Source organism: Octodon degus, unplaced genomic scaffold (assembly GCF_000260255.1).
Source record: "Octodon degus isolate 3935 unplaced genomic scaffold, OctDeg1.0 scaffold00027, whole genome shotgun sequence".
In the NCBI taxonomy this organism is placed as follows: Eukaryota; Metazoa; Chordata; class Mammalia; order Rodentia; family Octodontidae; genus Octodon; species Octodon degus.
Window position 1 is genome coordinate 4,817,590 of NW_004524603.1, and position 16,612 is coordinate 4,834,201.

Below are 16,612 nucleotides of genomic sequence, written 5' to 3' on the forward strand. Positions count from 1 at the left end.
GATAGATAGATAGATAGATTTCTCTGAAACCATAAAAGAGTAACAACATTGTCATGGATTAATAGAAAACAAATATTTAACAAGGCAACAAAACCAAAAGTTGGTCCTCCAAAAGATGAGTACTGCTGACTGAGCACTGCTAAGAGGAAAGAGGGGCTGGAGAGATGGCTCAGTAGAATAAGTGCTTCCCTAGCAAGTGCAAGGGCCTGAGTTCTATCCCGGGTTCTGGAGAAAAAAAAAAAAAAAAAAAAAGAAAGGAAAGGGAGGTACACACAGTGCCAGAGATGGAAATGAGCGCAGACATTTAGATGCAGATTATAAAGGGTACTGTTCAGAAATTCAAGTGAAATAGATACCTAGGAAATATAAATACACAGCACTAACTACAAAACTAGGACATCCGATGGCCTTACTGTTCTTTTAAATATAAATACACAGCACTAACTACAAAACTAGGACATCCGATGGCCTTACTGTTCTTTTAAATATTAAATCAAAGGGGCTGGGGAGAAGGCTCAGTGGAATAAGTGCTTCCCTGGCAAGCACAAAAGGCCTGAGTTCAATCCCCAGTTCCGCAACCAAACAACAACAACAAAAAAATGGTAAATATTAAATCAAGACAAAAATATTCCTTGACAGTTTTGCCAGTGAGCTGCCAAAGCCTGAGGACCAGGTAGGTGAGTGGCTGTGGACTGTGGTGGCTGGCTCTGTAGAGTGGGAGACTGCTTTAGTTCCTCTTCTCTCCTTGCTGGGACAAATACCCGACACCCAAAATGAAGGAAGGAAAGGTTTATTTAGCACAGTTACTGGAGGTTTCAGTCCATATTCAGGTGGCTCCAAGGCAGCCTGGCACATAGCAAAAAGCAACCTTCCATGGCAATAGCAAAGAGCAAGAGATGGCTCAGTAGAATAAGCACTTGCCTGGCAAGCACAAGGGCCTGAGTTTAATCCTCGGTTCCACAAAAAAAAAAAAAAAAAAAAAAGAAGAAGAAGAAGAAGAAGAAGAGGTAGAGGCAGCTCAAGCCTCTAGCTTCTCTTTCCACCTTATGTTGTAATGCAAATTCCCTGCCCCAGGGCAGGTGTAGCATCCATACCCACAATAATCCATCACGAACTCCATACTGTTAAACTCTAATATGTGACTCCTTTCTTTTTTAATTCTTTTTTTTTTGTTTGAATGCTTTAAAGAAAAATCTTTTAAGTCTGTGGATCTGCTGATGTACAGTGCCTTTGCTGCTATGGATCAAAATCAAAAGAACCGTGTAGATAAACTTTATTGTATACGTAGAAAAATAATTTCATACTAGAAATGGATGGAGGCTGCAAGTCGAAATGGACTGTCTTGACATTCCCTAATGTGGTAGCAGAAAAAGATGTGTCTTAAGTGCTTAGTGTTTGATGTCATTAACAGTTTCGTAAGACTCTACAGTGTAGAAAGATTTTGATACTAAACTGTGCATTGTACATATTGACCACCAGTTCTTCTATAATGGTAGATTGTTTGTGCATTCAGACTTTTCAGCATTAAACATAAATAACTTCTAGTAAAAAAAAAAAAAAAAAAAAAAAAAACTCCAGAAGCCGCCCCAAGACGCATGAGGCTTGGGGGGGGGGGGGGGGGGGGGACCCATAAAACCAAACCCAAAAAAAGACTTTGTCCCCTGAAATCAAAAAAAGAAGGTTTAGGGGAAAATTAAAAATTTAAAACCAAAACCATGTTTTAAAAACTGAGTATATCAGGAACAAGTAAGTCATAGTCAACAAAGCTGGGCCAAAATTTGAAAACCTATTATTATAACCTACTATTTAAAAAAAAAAATTGAAAAAACCCCATGTGATTTGATCAGTGAGAATAGAGTGTTAAAATTCAATACTCAAAACCAAATGTAGTGGCATACGCCTGCAAGCCAGCACTTGGGAGGCTGAGGCAGAAGGATTACCATGAATTTGAGGCCAGCCTGGACTATGCACTGAATTTGAGGCCAGCCTGGGCTACACAGTGAGACCATCTCAAAAAATAAATAAATAAAATTCAATACTCAATTCTTTGCAAGTTAGGAATAACAAAATAATCCTTGCTTGACAAAGAGTATCTCTAAAAATCTGGCAGCAGGCATGACACTAAATGGTGAAAATCTTTTTTTTAAACCAGGTTTCTTTTTTAGTGGATAAGATCATTTTCTTTCAAATAAAAGAACAATGTCCAAACCACTCTTATATTGCACTACCATAAATACAACGCTGGAGGGCAACAGTACCAGGGCACAGCAATCCAGTGCGTAACCATTAAAGTTAAGATAACTGGGCTCCATGTCAACATGCTAAACCAGAAATTCCAAGAGTGAGGTTCAGGGATCTATGGCTTCAACCATCTTCGCACTTCGCCCTGACACACAGCCAGAGGATGAGACTCACTCACCTACCAGTTATGCATTCTGACACAGTCCAATTAGGCAATTATTCCTAGCCTCACTCTTGTCAACTATATCCAAAATTGACATTGTCTACCTTACGGGACACTCAAAAGGTATCGGAGGTAAATACAGACAGTATCAGGCAGGACTGAAACACAAAATGTCAGGCTTTGCATCAGTAATCTCCAAAAACACTGTGCCTAGCTTTTGCTTTTGATCCTTCGCTCTATTTCCTTCCTTCAGCGCAATACATGGCCCACAGAAGATGCTGAGAGACATCTGGAGATTGTAATACAAATGCAACGTGTTAATTTTTTATCCTTAATATTTTTCATTAGTTCTAAATTTAGTATATCAGGGGCCAGCATAAGTAAGTACCTGCCTGGCAAGCTCAAGGTCCATAGTTTGATCCCTGACACTGCAAAAAATAAATTAATTCATTCATTTAGTATGTCATATAGGCCAGCCGTGATTGTACATGCCTCTAATACCAGCACTTGGGAGACGGAGGGAGGAGGATTTTTTTTGTTTTGTTTTCACAGCTGATTAATGGGACAGTTTTGATAATCAATACACACTGTACATTGTTATCTTCTTAGTGGTTATCAATGGTAAAGAAGCAGACAGGATATTCTGTCCAAACACTGTTAGTACACCTCTTTCTTCTCATTGAATTAAGTTAAAGTAGCTGTAAATTTATCCTAATTATTTTGCATATATAAATACACAATGATCTTTCCTTTCTATCTTTTTTTTTGTCCTGCCAGAGGTGAATATTCTATTGGCATCTAAATACTATAGATGTTTGAATTCGACTACACAATCTAACACTACCTAGCAGCCTATAATATTAGTGGGTTATCCTCAGAAGTTATTGACTTGAGCCTTTTACAGCTCATCGTATTAATATGGATTTACTTTATATACCTCATTTTTATACTTTTCTGCTGGATGGTTAAGACCAAGATATAGCAAGACCTATATACCAAGGGATGTAACTTTTGTATCTGATAAGGTCAGCCAAGTACTCTCTGGATTTATCCTGTAGCCCTGTACCGCCCTTTGTACGTCCTTTTGTCTGTCTGACATGAGGATGAGTCACGGCCATTGCTTGACCAATGCGCTCTCTGTGAAAGCTTGAGAAAATGTTTTTTCTCTCCATGTGACTCTCCCCAGGCTCACTTTAGATCATTGAACACATTCCTCTGTGGCTCCATAATCTTCTTGATCAAAAAATTAGCAGCACAACTGAGTTACATGTTGTTACAGTACAGGTTCGGAGGAGGATTTTGAATTTGAGGCCACACTGCATTATATAACAGAGAACCTGTCTCAAAAAATGAAAACACCAAACAGCAACAGCAAAAATCCTACAATGTTAAGTATGTCAGCACACCTGTTCTTCAGGCCCTCAGTTCCTCCAGAATCTGACAGCACCTCGCTGACCTCAGCTCCCACTCCTTGCCCCTGTCCACTCGGCCTGGAGCGCTCTTTGGTAGTGAACGGCAGAGGGAGCTCTCCGTAGGTCCATAAAGATGCTGACCAGACTCCACTTGCAGAATACAGGCTGGCTCTTTCTCTGTCCAGAATGTTTCCTCCCAGGTAATTTCACAGCTGCCTCCTTCACCTGTTTAATCTTTGTTCCAACAGCACCTTCTCAATAAGGCCCTGCACCTAGATTACCTTATTACTTGCAAATGCAGCTCAGACACCAGATCGGAAGTCGATCTTCCTTACTACACAGAACTGCCTCCTTCCACACACATGGCTATTACTACAGTTACCACTTGTCTCACCTCCTCCTGCCCCCATTAGAACACAAGCTCCCGTAGAACAAAAGCTTTTTGTCTTGTTCATTCCCTGTAATATCCTGATACTGCCAGTTAGCTCCTGAGCTCCTAGCAGTGCCTGGCATGTAGCAAAGACTTAATAAATATCCGTTGAATGAATGAAAAATCACTATAATGTGATTATCGATATCCAAACAAAATGCTGGAACTTCCAACACACTTACTACTATTCTGTTTGGGCCAAGCAGTACCTTCATGCTGAGCATGGAGACCATGACTGCTGTGTTCGGCAACAGTATGGCAGCTAGGTCAGAACAACAGCCACGTTCATTCCTGGAAGGATACAGGAAGTGACTGAAGAACACACTGCCCAATTTCAAAATTAAAGGAGCTTTGTGATAAAAACAGGAGACTACTTCCTGTTTTACCCCCCCCCCCCGCCTGATCTTTGGCTTTCTCTTTTGGCTGCTGGTAAGCAAAATGAAAGTTTTCTGTTCAAGGACATCACACACAGGTGCTCCCTACTCCATCTAACTCTTCACAGATCGCTGCCTCATGCGTCACATTCATAACAGCTCAAAGTGAGATTCCTTAGTTTTCTGAATAGTAAAAGGTAGTATTAACTCTCAACAACTTATTATTGTTAGGATAGATACTATTTCCCCCAAACCACGTTATAATTCTTTAAAGCATTCTTATGTAGTGCATCATCCGCAAGGAGCATATAAGATGAGAGATATTTCTAACAACAGGTCACTCCTTTTACATAATTATACGTAACAGTATTCAGAAGTAACAAAGGTACTGTTTCTACACAGGTGAAGTCAAAACTCATCTAAGAGAGATGTCTGCTATTTAATATATTTCTTAACCATCTGAAGACATTAAAACAGCCAAACAAAAATCAAAAAGCTAAAATGTTAATCTGTACTGACAAACGACAAAGTATTCATACAATAAAGTCTTTGCTTTATACTGTTTGCTCTGTCTTCTGCAAACAATTACGCCAGGCTTCAATATGCAGGACTGCAAGGCTTTAGAAGGGTCATCGCCGGGCATGGTGGCACATGCCTATAATCAATCCCAGCACTCAGGAGGCTAAAGCAGGAGGATTGCCACAAATTTGAGACCAACCTGAGCTCATAGTGAGTTCAAGCCCCCCTGAACTACACAGCAAGACTCTGTCTCATAAAAAAATAAGTCAAAGAATATAATGTTAGTTAATACAAAAGAAACCAGTGAGCAAATTCTTTCAATCATAAACTTGGATCATTAATAAAGCTAAAACTTTACCAGTTAGACATGAAGGCAATGTACTTTCCAAGTTAAATGAATGAAAAGCTAACAGCTGGGGACATGAGCTTCAAGCGAGACAAGTCAGTTTGGTTTTATGTCCTCCCCTTGTCTTTGTTTCGTAGCTACACAGGGACAGATGCCCTGCAAGCTGAAAGTTGGGGTACTGCCAAAGAGGCTCTGAGGAACAGGAATGGGGCGAAGTACACACAATGTGATGATTATAATCACAGACCACAGATTAAGCCAAGCAAAGAGAGGATAGGGATACAGGAGGATTTGTCAGGATGAAAACATGGAGAAGCAGATGGACTACAAGTCCTACAAGACAGACTACACGTTACCAGAAAGCATGAGCTCCGGTGAGCAGAGAAGCACAGCCCACACGGAGGCTGAGGGTGGCACAGTGGATGACGGCAGACCCATCTGTCCAGATCTGTGAACAGGAGAACTCAGGAAGGCTACGGCTCAAGCACAGCTACACTGCTGCAGCGAAGCCCCATGACAGTCATTTCCTTTCTTACACACCCAAACGGACAGCACAGGGCCTAGAGTTTGCAGTGGGTATTTCTGTTCCAGGAGAATTAAGGGATATTGGTTAAGATTCTGAGCAATGTGGAGTCTTACAAAGGAGTGAATACAGTGCCTTGGGGGAAATAAATGTTAGGAAAAAAAAGAAGAGAAGGAAACAACAGCTAAGCAGTTTAAACAGTTTCCTTAGAAACTCCCATTAAACAGTGTTACCTGGCATGCCAACAGTCTTAAGTCTTTCTCTTCCAGTTTATGATTTCTTCATGATAACCTGAAAACCCTATGAGATTTTTAAAAATCAAAAGATAACTTTATACAAATCTAAAATTTAGAATAACGTTTTTCATATATAATTATTATTTTGAACTAGTTTACATTTTGCTTTATAATTTATTTTGAACTGGAGAAAAATTTAAAATAAGTTTATATTTCAACTTCTGTATTATTATTAACTACTGGAACATTTGGGCTGAAAACACATAACTTCGTTAAAAACATTCACTTCTTGCTTAGAATAACTTTTCTTTGCTAATTGTCATGGTTTGTGTTTAAATGTCCGCCCAAAGCCTCATGTAATCATGGGGGGCAGGCTTTCCCAGACATGGAGGATCTGGTGCTCATGACTGACTCATTGTACAATGCTGGGATTAAGGGTGCTAGGATTAAGGCTGGGTGACTGCTGGATCACTCCACTGATTGGACTGGCATCACCCTAATCCTAGCAGTCTGGATAAAATAAAAGGGACAGATAGAGGACTCTACAGCCATCCCTAAAGCAACACCTCTTAGTGAAAATACAACTTACTCAAACTCATTACAGTTCTGAAAGAAACCCTGAAACATCAATCAGAAAAAATAAAGTCATAAAAGAATGCCTAAAAATAAAATCGTGGCGTACCAACAAACCAACAGGCACAGTAAGAGTGTTACTAGGGACTCCTTCCACTACTTGAAGAGCAAGTAACCCTATCACTACTTAAACTAAATAACTTTTCCAAGAAAGGAAATCTTCCAAATTTTTTTAATACGTATATCAACACCAATTTTAAATCTTTTTTTTTTTTTTTTAATTTTAGGGAAGGGTCTACAGGGTGTTCAGGGTCTCACTACTAGATCGGACTCATAGTGATCCGCCTGTTTACAGCTTCCCAAGTGCTGCGATTACAGGCGTGTGTCACCAACCAATTTTAAAATCTAATCGATTGAGCCTCCCTTTTCTAAATATTTATGAATTGATATTGATACAAAAAAAATTTTAAGATAAAATGAAGGGCCAGGGAGACAGCTCAGTAGAATAAGCACTTGCATGGCAAATGCGGGGTCCTGAGTTCAATCCCCGGTACCACTAAAAAGATAAAAAAAAGATAAAATGAAATTCTAAGCACACAATTACCAAACTATATCTAAGAACCTGTACATAAAATCGTAAGAGCCTCACAAAGGCCCCTAAGAAGATGTGAATGAATAGAAGGATTGACCATTTTCTTGGACAGAGACATTCATTCATAAATATGTTCACTCTCCCTAAGTTAACTTAAAAATGGTCTGTAATCATGTTAAATATCAAATTTTGTATGGATTATCTAGAAAAGAAGGAACAAGAGGGAACAGCCAAACCCCAAAAAAACAAAGCACAGCAGCAGCAACAGCAGCAGCGGGGTCAAAGCCCTGCTCTGCAGTAAGCCTGGGGACCTAAGTGAATGGTGGGTGTGGAGGACGCATGCACAGACAGACAAGTGAGAAAGGATGTGAAAGACCCCTCAGCACACAGACATTAGAAGTCTAGTATAACATAAAGAGTGCAAACAAAAGGAGAATATCACATCAAGAGAAAAAAATAAATGACCTTATTTAAAACAAGCTAAAATGTAGTTCATTCCTTACATCTTTCACCAGGATACAGATGATGTGAACTGGATATTCAAATATGAAAGATGAGGCCACACATGTACAAAAAGGAAACTCAGGTAAATTCTTCCATTATCTGGGAATGAGCAAAATTTTACTAGATATCACTGAAAAATAAAATACAGGAAAAGATAAACTAGATCACATTAAAAATACACAAAGAGACTTAGAATAGCGAAAGACACTAAAAGTAAAAGACAAATGATAAGAAAAAGTGCTTGCAACTTGCACCGCAGACAAAAGGGTAATTCCTTGCCACAGTACTAGTTTTCTGGGGGCTATGTAACAAATTTCCACACACTCGGTGGCATAAAACACTGCATCTTAATTTCTGTGACTGAGAGTTCTAGCAAGGTGTCAGCCAGGCGTGCGTGTCTCACCTGGAAGCTTGGCTGGGGAAAGAATCTGACCTAAATTCAGAGGAATTCAGTTCCCCGTGGATGCAGGGTTAGGAGGTCCTGGCTTGAGATGTCCCAAGGGGTCTGAGACAGCAGCCAAGCACTCAACCACAACCTCAAAGGAAGACTCTAAACGTAAAGGACCAGTAACTCCACATACTGGCCACAGGAAGAGACACACAAACTGTTCTTAGCCATATGAAAAGATGCTCAACTCTGTTCTTAAGGGAAATGCAAGCTAAAGCTATAATATCATTTCTCACTTGTTCAACTTATAAAAATTCAAAAGCTTCCCAAACTATTCTGACAGTGAATCTGCTGGGAAACTGCACAAACAAATGGGAAAGGATGTGAAAGACAATCACATGGTGGTGATCTGGCAACAGTATCCAGTGAAACTACATGCACTTACTCTTTGGGTCCCATTCATCTACCTGGATGTGGCAAATGCAGGAAAAGCTTTGCATAAAGCTACTCACTGCAGGCACTGCAAGTCGATATGGACTGCACGTACACAACCAAGTTAGGATAAATAAAAGGAAGCATAATGCAAAATACTGAGCTGTTTTCCAGCATCTCCCATACACCAACTTTACACCAACTTTAAAAACAAAGTTGCTCTGCATAAGAGAAGAAAACACAAGGGGCTGGGGTGGAGGTGGGGTTAGAAGCTAGGCACCAGCTTCACAGGAAAAGAACACCCTGATATTACTATGCAATTCTGGAAACCAAAAATAAACATGCAAGTCACAATTTAAGCGAAGACACACTTTATTTTATTTATTTATTTATTTATTTATTTAGCGGAACCGGGGATTGAACTCAGGCCCGTTCGCTTGCCAGGGAAGCGCTTATTCCACTGAGCCATCTCCCCGGCCCCCACACACTTTAATCTGCTTGAAAGATAAACTTGTTACTGTTATCATTCAACATTGTATCTTGCTTTCCATAAACTAGATCACAGAGGTCTAAGATCTCATCCAATTTAAATTCCAGCATCATTATCAGATTAGCATGAGGGGCATTTTTCATATACAAAATACAGATGTTCCTGGACTCTAGTGGGGTTATATCCCAATTACAGCCACTGCCAGTTGAAAATGTAATTGGAAAATGTATTTAATACAGGTAACCTACTAAGTATTCCAGCCTAGCAACACAGCACACTGCAGTATCAGTTTATTCACCTTTGTAATTTCAGGATTTACCTAGACTGGAGGTAAGGGCAGTGGATGAATCAAAATTCAGATTTTGAAATATGATTTCTACAAAACGTAACATTCAGAAATCATAAATTGAACCATTAAGTCAGAGACCATCTCTACAATGTTCTAGGCTAAAAAGACTCATTCTGAAGTGCTTTTCATAGTAATCCAATAATGTACCACCCTTAGCCACAGAAAAAAAATCCACAATTATACACAAAAACTAAGACAACCCATATATTGACATGCAGAAAACATGTTTTAAATATAACAACTATACCTCCACTAATGACAGAAAGGAATTCAACAGTGATAAAAGAATTAACTATCTATCTAAAGATTAATGAAGCTTAATTGTTATACAATTACTGGGCATTGTGGGGCACCCTGTAATTCCAGCACTCAGGAGGTTGAGACAGGAGGATTGCTGTGAGTTTGAGACTGGCCTGTGGGCTACAAAGATCGGAAGAGCACACGTCTGAACTCCAGTCACGCCGCTGTATCAAGTATAAAATAAAAAAAAAAAAAAAAAAAAAATTTATACTGTTGAAGATACAAGAGGTTGGGAATGGGAGAACACAAGAGGAAATTTTTGAAAAATTTAGGAGATGAGAAGAGAGAAATGAGACAAAGGATTATACTACAGAAGTACATTTATACAATTAAATACAAGTAACAGAAAAAACAAGAAATAAAAAATAAGCTGGGGAGAGAGCTCTATGACATAAGTGCCTACCTGGCAAGCACAAAGTCCTGAGTTCAATTCCCAGTACAAAAAAAGAAAAAAAATAACTATCCAAGAAATAGAAAATAAAGGAAGAAAAAAGAATATGAACAAAAATAACGTAGAACATTTTTTCTTCTGGAAATCAACATATAATCATTACTAAAGGAAGGGACAACACTGGAAACATGATTGGAGCCCTACTTGGAGGACACTACTAGGAGTGCTGGGGTTTACTATCTGAGGCTCTATTATTCTGCTAAAAATTCAAAAGATAAGAGATAAAAAAAGAACAATACTGTAAAACCGCCTGAAGTCTCACCACTAATCCTGCACTTTATAATCTATTGTTTATTTTTAGTTTGTCTGTGCTAACTACAAAATGTTATACTGCTCTTGGAAATTATTAAAAAAAAAAAAGTTGAGTTAGACTCAGGTTAATGGAATTATAGCTAATTTTCTTAAAACATTTTCTACAAAGACTAGTTATTTAATCAATGAGGCCAAAAACATCATAAGAAAAAAATTTAGCTTAAAAATATAAGACCACTGAAGAGGATTAAAGTTCATACCATGGCCTTTCCTTTTAATTCTGGAGGCAAAGGGAATTTCTACTGCCAAGTGCACAAAGAAAACAGAGTGGGCTTTAAATGCCTCAAAGGAAAGAATATTTGAATTCCATCACTTTGTCCAAAAATTGGGAACAAAATTTGAACAATGAATAAGTGCACTAAAAGCAAGATTCAAAGAATAATTTTTTCCTCTGTGAGGCTCTGCCCAATCTGAATTCTTATGCCCCTTTAACAAACATCTTGTATCACAAGGCTGACACAAATCTGCTTTAACAGGAAAACCTTTCACTTTCTATCAATGCAAAAGTAACTTTCACAATATTCATAAAATGTAAAATGTTTATCTCTAAATGATAGGTATTTACCTTTCAGAAGCTTCCAACTATTGTCTTTGCTTTTTTGCAATGCTGAGGCTCAAACCCAAAAGGCAGGCCCTTTTTTACATTAGGCAAGGAAGGGCTTTACCTCGAGGCCACTTACATTCCCTGTAGGCATACTCTGTATTCTAATCTATCAAACTGCAAGCATTTTTAGCCTTTTCCATAAACAACATTCACATTTTAACTCAGCTATAGTCAGTCATGTGAGTTCAAATATTTATTACAACAGTAGTGTTCCTACATACTCTGAAATTACCAGGTGATGACAACATAAAAATACACAGACTTTTCTCATTCCTTGTCTATCCTGGAAAAGCAGAAAAAATATTGTGACCAGCAGTATTCTACAATTACACTAAGAAGGTTATTCAGTTAGGACAGGTTCCGGACAAATTCCAGACATCATGTACACTTCACGAATGATCCTTTTTCGACAGGTTTATGAATCTCTTCTTTATAGGAAAACCAAGAATAACCAATACTGCAGTATCTAAACTAGATCTCTCTTTTTTTTTTTTTCAGAACCTGGGATTGAACTCAGGCCCTTACGCTTGCCAGGGAAGTGCTTATTCTACTGAGCCATCTCCCTGGCCTAAACTAGATCTCAAATGCAGCAGAAACCCACAAGGTAATGCTAATCAGAGAAAGCAGCTAACCTACTGGAAGAAAAAGAACTGGAAGGATGCTGGGGTGGCAAAGCTCCTACAGAAGCAACCTCGGGACATTGGGCCAGCCAGTGCATACTAGCAAGGGCTGACTGGGGCCCTCTGGTGCCTTCTCCACACTAAGGCCCATCCAGGCAGCCACAGCCTTCACTCACTGCAGACCCACAGAAGAGAGGAATGCGAGTGGGGCAGCCTGGGCAAGCACAAGGTCAGTGAAAATCAACAGGCACCCAAGCCACATGTATGTCCCTGGAGCTACCTCTTCCTACTTGCATTATCATGCAATATATTATTAGGCCTTCTCTCAAGACCAAAGCTTTTCTTTCATTATAACCTACTGTATTTTAATTAATTCAGGAACTCTCTGGAGTGCTCTGATTGCTGCTGTCTTTTTGTCAGGCCCAACAAAACAGTTCATGTTACGTTCTCCTCAGAGGTCACAAAGTCAAATGTCTCTAGAAGCCAAGCAGGTGACCATGTGAGTCAGCCAAAGAGGAAACAGAAGAATTCTGGGGAGTGCTAGGGAGCATACTCCACCTAAAGCCATGATTCAGACTCCAAACTGCAAAAGCTCTGCTGCTCAGCCCCCGAAAAGTGGCTCCTGAGAAGGACGCATCTAAACGGAGAGTGACACAGGGAGATACAACTCCTGGCCTGTTAGGTGTCAAATGTCTGTGGTCCCACAGCATCAAAGAAAACAGCTGTGAACCCAAGGAGGAAGTTGGGGGTCTTATGGGAAACAGGTGAAAGAGGAAGAACTCTGGATTGCCAGGAGGAATCCCAAATGAGGGCTTACTGAGGGCCTCTGTCAGAGGCAACTTGTATAGCAAAATCACACGGGGTCCAAGAGCCACAAAACTACTATTAACCTGTAGGATTACAGGTACAGCCCCTTAGCTAATGCTAACCTGACAGAAAAACACTAGTACAAGGAAAGAACAAAGGCATTTGGGGGAGGGTGGAGAGTATGAGTACGGGTTCTGGTGCTCTCTCTGGCCACCCACCTATGTACCTGATGCCTTGCTGTGCCCACTGGGCCACTAGGTGCTAATTACAGTATAACCTCAAGGAGCTGTTCATCTCTAGGGAGGCTCCACCCCAAGGCCTGGTTCCCTTCAGATTTGCCTCTAGCCACAACTTTGAAGTCTTTGTTTTTTGAGCTTTAGTTTTCTGAAGGCCCAATCCCTCCCTCTCTGCCGATATATTAATATCTAACTTGGCTGATTATAATACAACCACTTACAACCAAAACTATGAAAACTGAACTACCTCTGGTTCCCTTCCTTCTCATAAAAAAGGATTAATCCATAAGACAAAAGATGAAATGAGCAAGAGGGAAAAAATAGTCACTAGAAATGTTACGAGACATTCAAATAACTGACTTTGGCATGGCAAATATATACAAGCATATGCATATCTAGGATCGGCACGGCTTTCTCCACCCAAAGAAATCCTAGCCAAGTGCCCACCCTTAAACCATGATGCTGAGAGCTCCTTTCTGCTAGAACACTGAGAGTTTCTTGGAGTTTGCTTACTCACAAAGTGCCTTAGGTACTCTAGTTAAACATCTAAGACTAACACAAACAAACACAAACATAGTCCAAAGTATAAAACAGAGATCTTTTAAAGAAACTGAGCAACTTGCCCTGAGGATTTCCCACTACAGTACCTTTCTGGTACTGCTTTCCATTTTGCTTAGACTATGTCTGAGAGGAAACACTGTGTGGGTATTTAAGCTACTCAGAATATGGTCTAGTGTGAACACTAGCTAAAGAAGAGCAAGCTTTCAGCTGTCCTTGGATGGGGCGGTCTGTCTCTGTCATTTAGATCAAACTGATTGATAGCGCTGTTTAGGACATCAAGACATCTGTTTCTGTACTGAATTTGTCTGCTTGTCAGTTACTGGCAGTGTTGGTGAAGTCTCTAGCCCTAACAGTGGGTTTGTCTAACATTTTTTTGGAGTTTCTGGGCCATGTATTTTGAGGTCCTCTTGTCAGATGCATATATATTTAAGACTTTTGTTTTCTGGGAGGACTGACCTCTTTGCTATTATTCAATGACCTTGGTTATCCCTGATTACAAACTCTGCTTTAACTGTAATTTCTGTAACTACTCCCATGCTCTGATGATTAATGTCAGCAAGACACAAATTTTCTCCTTCCCTTTTAGAAAATTAAGTCTTTATATTTAAACTGGTTTCTCATAGACAGGTCTTGTTTTATCCTGACCACTGTGACAGAAGCTCTCTTTTGGCTGGTATATTTAGAATATTCATATTAGAATTATTGACAAAGTTGAATTAATGTGGTTCATGTCTCTACTTTGTATTCACTGGTTTTTTTTTTTTTTTTTTTTTTCTCTCTGAATGCCTTCAAGGCATGACTGGCTGGCTTGTGTTGTGGGGATCGAACCACAGCAACCTGAGCCTGACTGCTTTGTTGAAGCAGCCACTTAAAGAACTGAGCTAAGGGGCAGGCCCCCAAATTATATTTATTAATGCTAAAGACAGTGGGTTTTTTTTGTTTGTTTGTTTTTTGTCAGAACTGAGGATTGAACTCAGGCCCTTGTGCTTGCCAGGGAAGCACTTATTCTACTAAGCCATCTCCCCAGCTGTATTCACTGTTAATTGTCACAATATCACAAGTATGTACTCATGTTTAGTTCAGCATGTTACCTTAGATGCAGACAGTTAGCAATGATTACACATGCACATGTAAACATTAGTGTAATGTAATGTAAACATTAGTATAATGTGTATGCACATATAACAGTACTAGTGTAAGTTTTTCCTCGCTTGTCAGCTCAGGGTCTAACAGCAGTGGCCAACCTGAGGCCCACCTCTTTTTATTTTTGTTTCCTGTGCCCTTTTTCAAATGTTAAAAGTAAAGAAATATAAAAATATTTTTCCCTATATATATTAACTATATTATCTATTTTATATGCCACTCAAGACAATTCCTCTTTACTCAAGAAAAAGAGAAAGTAAACAGCCTTCCTGAAAGAGCTCACTGTGCCCAGTAGTGCTGTAGCAAACTGCACAGAAAAATACAGCTATATTATACTACTATAAGCCAACATGTAAAATAAATACCCAGGAATCCACATTGGAGAGACTGTAGCAAATCTCTCTCTATGCAGAATTACAATTTAGACACTCTGCCCTTGCAAAAGTAGAGCATAAGCCCCTCTCGAGAGACTGGAACTTCCTTCGACTGTCAAGGTCATCAAAAACAAGGACAGGATGCAGGACTGTCACAGTCAAAAAGAGCCTAAGGAGACAGAACCCCTAAATGCAACGAGGATGTAATGCCCTGAGCGAGTGCCTCCGTTTTTGTGTTTTTTTTTGTGGAACCGGGGATTGAACTCAGATCCTTGCATTTGCCAATCAAATGCTTATCCTACTGAGCCATCTCCCCGGCCCCAAAGGCAAATCTCTCTCTCTCTTTTGTTTGCAGAACCAGGGATTGAACTCAGACCCTTGCGCTTTCCAGGGAAGCACTCATTCTACTGAGCCATCTCCCCAGCTCCAGAGCACCTCGGTTTTTAACCTAATGTCCTTAGAATTGAAAAAGGACATTAAATAAAAACTAAGGAGCTATGAACAAATATGGACATCATAATTATGATAAATGCACATCATTAATGAAAGATATTAACAAGGGAAACTGGGCATAGAATACATAGGAGTTCTGTAGTATTTTTATAATTTTCTGGAAATCTAGTCTAAAATTGAGTTTGTTGGAAAAACAATAGGGGTCAGAGTCAGAATAGAGACTGTCTTCTACTGCTTAAAGTCATTTAATCCTATGATTGTCTTCAATTACCCAGAGAGATAGGGTCTCCTCACTTCTCCTGACCATTAATAGGATTTTTTAAATCTACTGAGCCAGATACAGTGGCACACACCTATAATACCAAGTACTCAGGAAGCTGAGGCAAGAGGCTCGCAAGTTTAAAACCAGACTGCTGGAATATGAATATATTTAAATGCTATTTCTGATTTAATTTATTTTATTTTTTAATCATTTATTTATGTAGTATAGGGTCTTGTTACACAGCTCAGACTCCTACTGATCCTCCTGTCTCAGCCTCCCCAGTGCTGGGATTACAGATGTGTGCCTCCACATCCGGTTTTTGTGGTCGGCACAGCATACAATACCAGGAATTGAACACAGGTCCTTGCGCTTGCTAGGCAGATGCTTAGACCGCCAAGCTATCTCCCCAGGCCCTCTGATTTTTTTTTTAAATGTCTGAAATTTTCCATAATAAAATGTCACTGGGGAGGTAACACTGGTGGTGGAACCCAGGGCCAGTGCAATGAGCTACAGCCCCAGCCCTTTTTTATTTCGAGATTGTTTCAATAAGTTGCTAGGTTGCCTGAGCTGGCCTCTAATTCATGACCCTCCTGCCTCAGCCCTTCATATTGAAGAACACTTCTTCAAAAGAGAAAATACTATCTGACCCAACAAATAACTATTCCTTCGATCTTGGTGCTTAACTTAGGGTGCTGAGTTCTATTTGTATATTGGTTTCTAGGGGTTATGTGGCACATGCATGCTCTACAGCTCATACTCATAGGGGGTTAAAGGACATCGGTTCCAACCCACCCTCACAGTTTTGTGCATGTGTCTGTAGGTACTACAAACTTTCTCCACACTTCTAATTCACCCCATAATTTAAGACAAGTTTCACTGTAACTGTCTTTGGATTATAGAATGCTTACGTGGACATG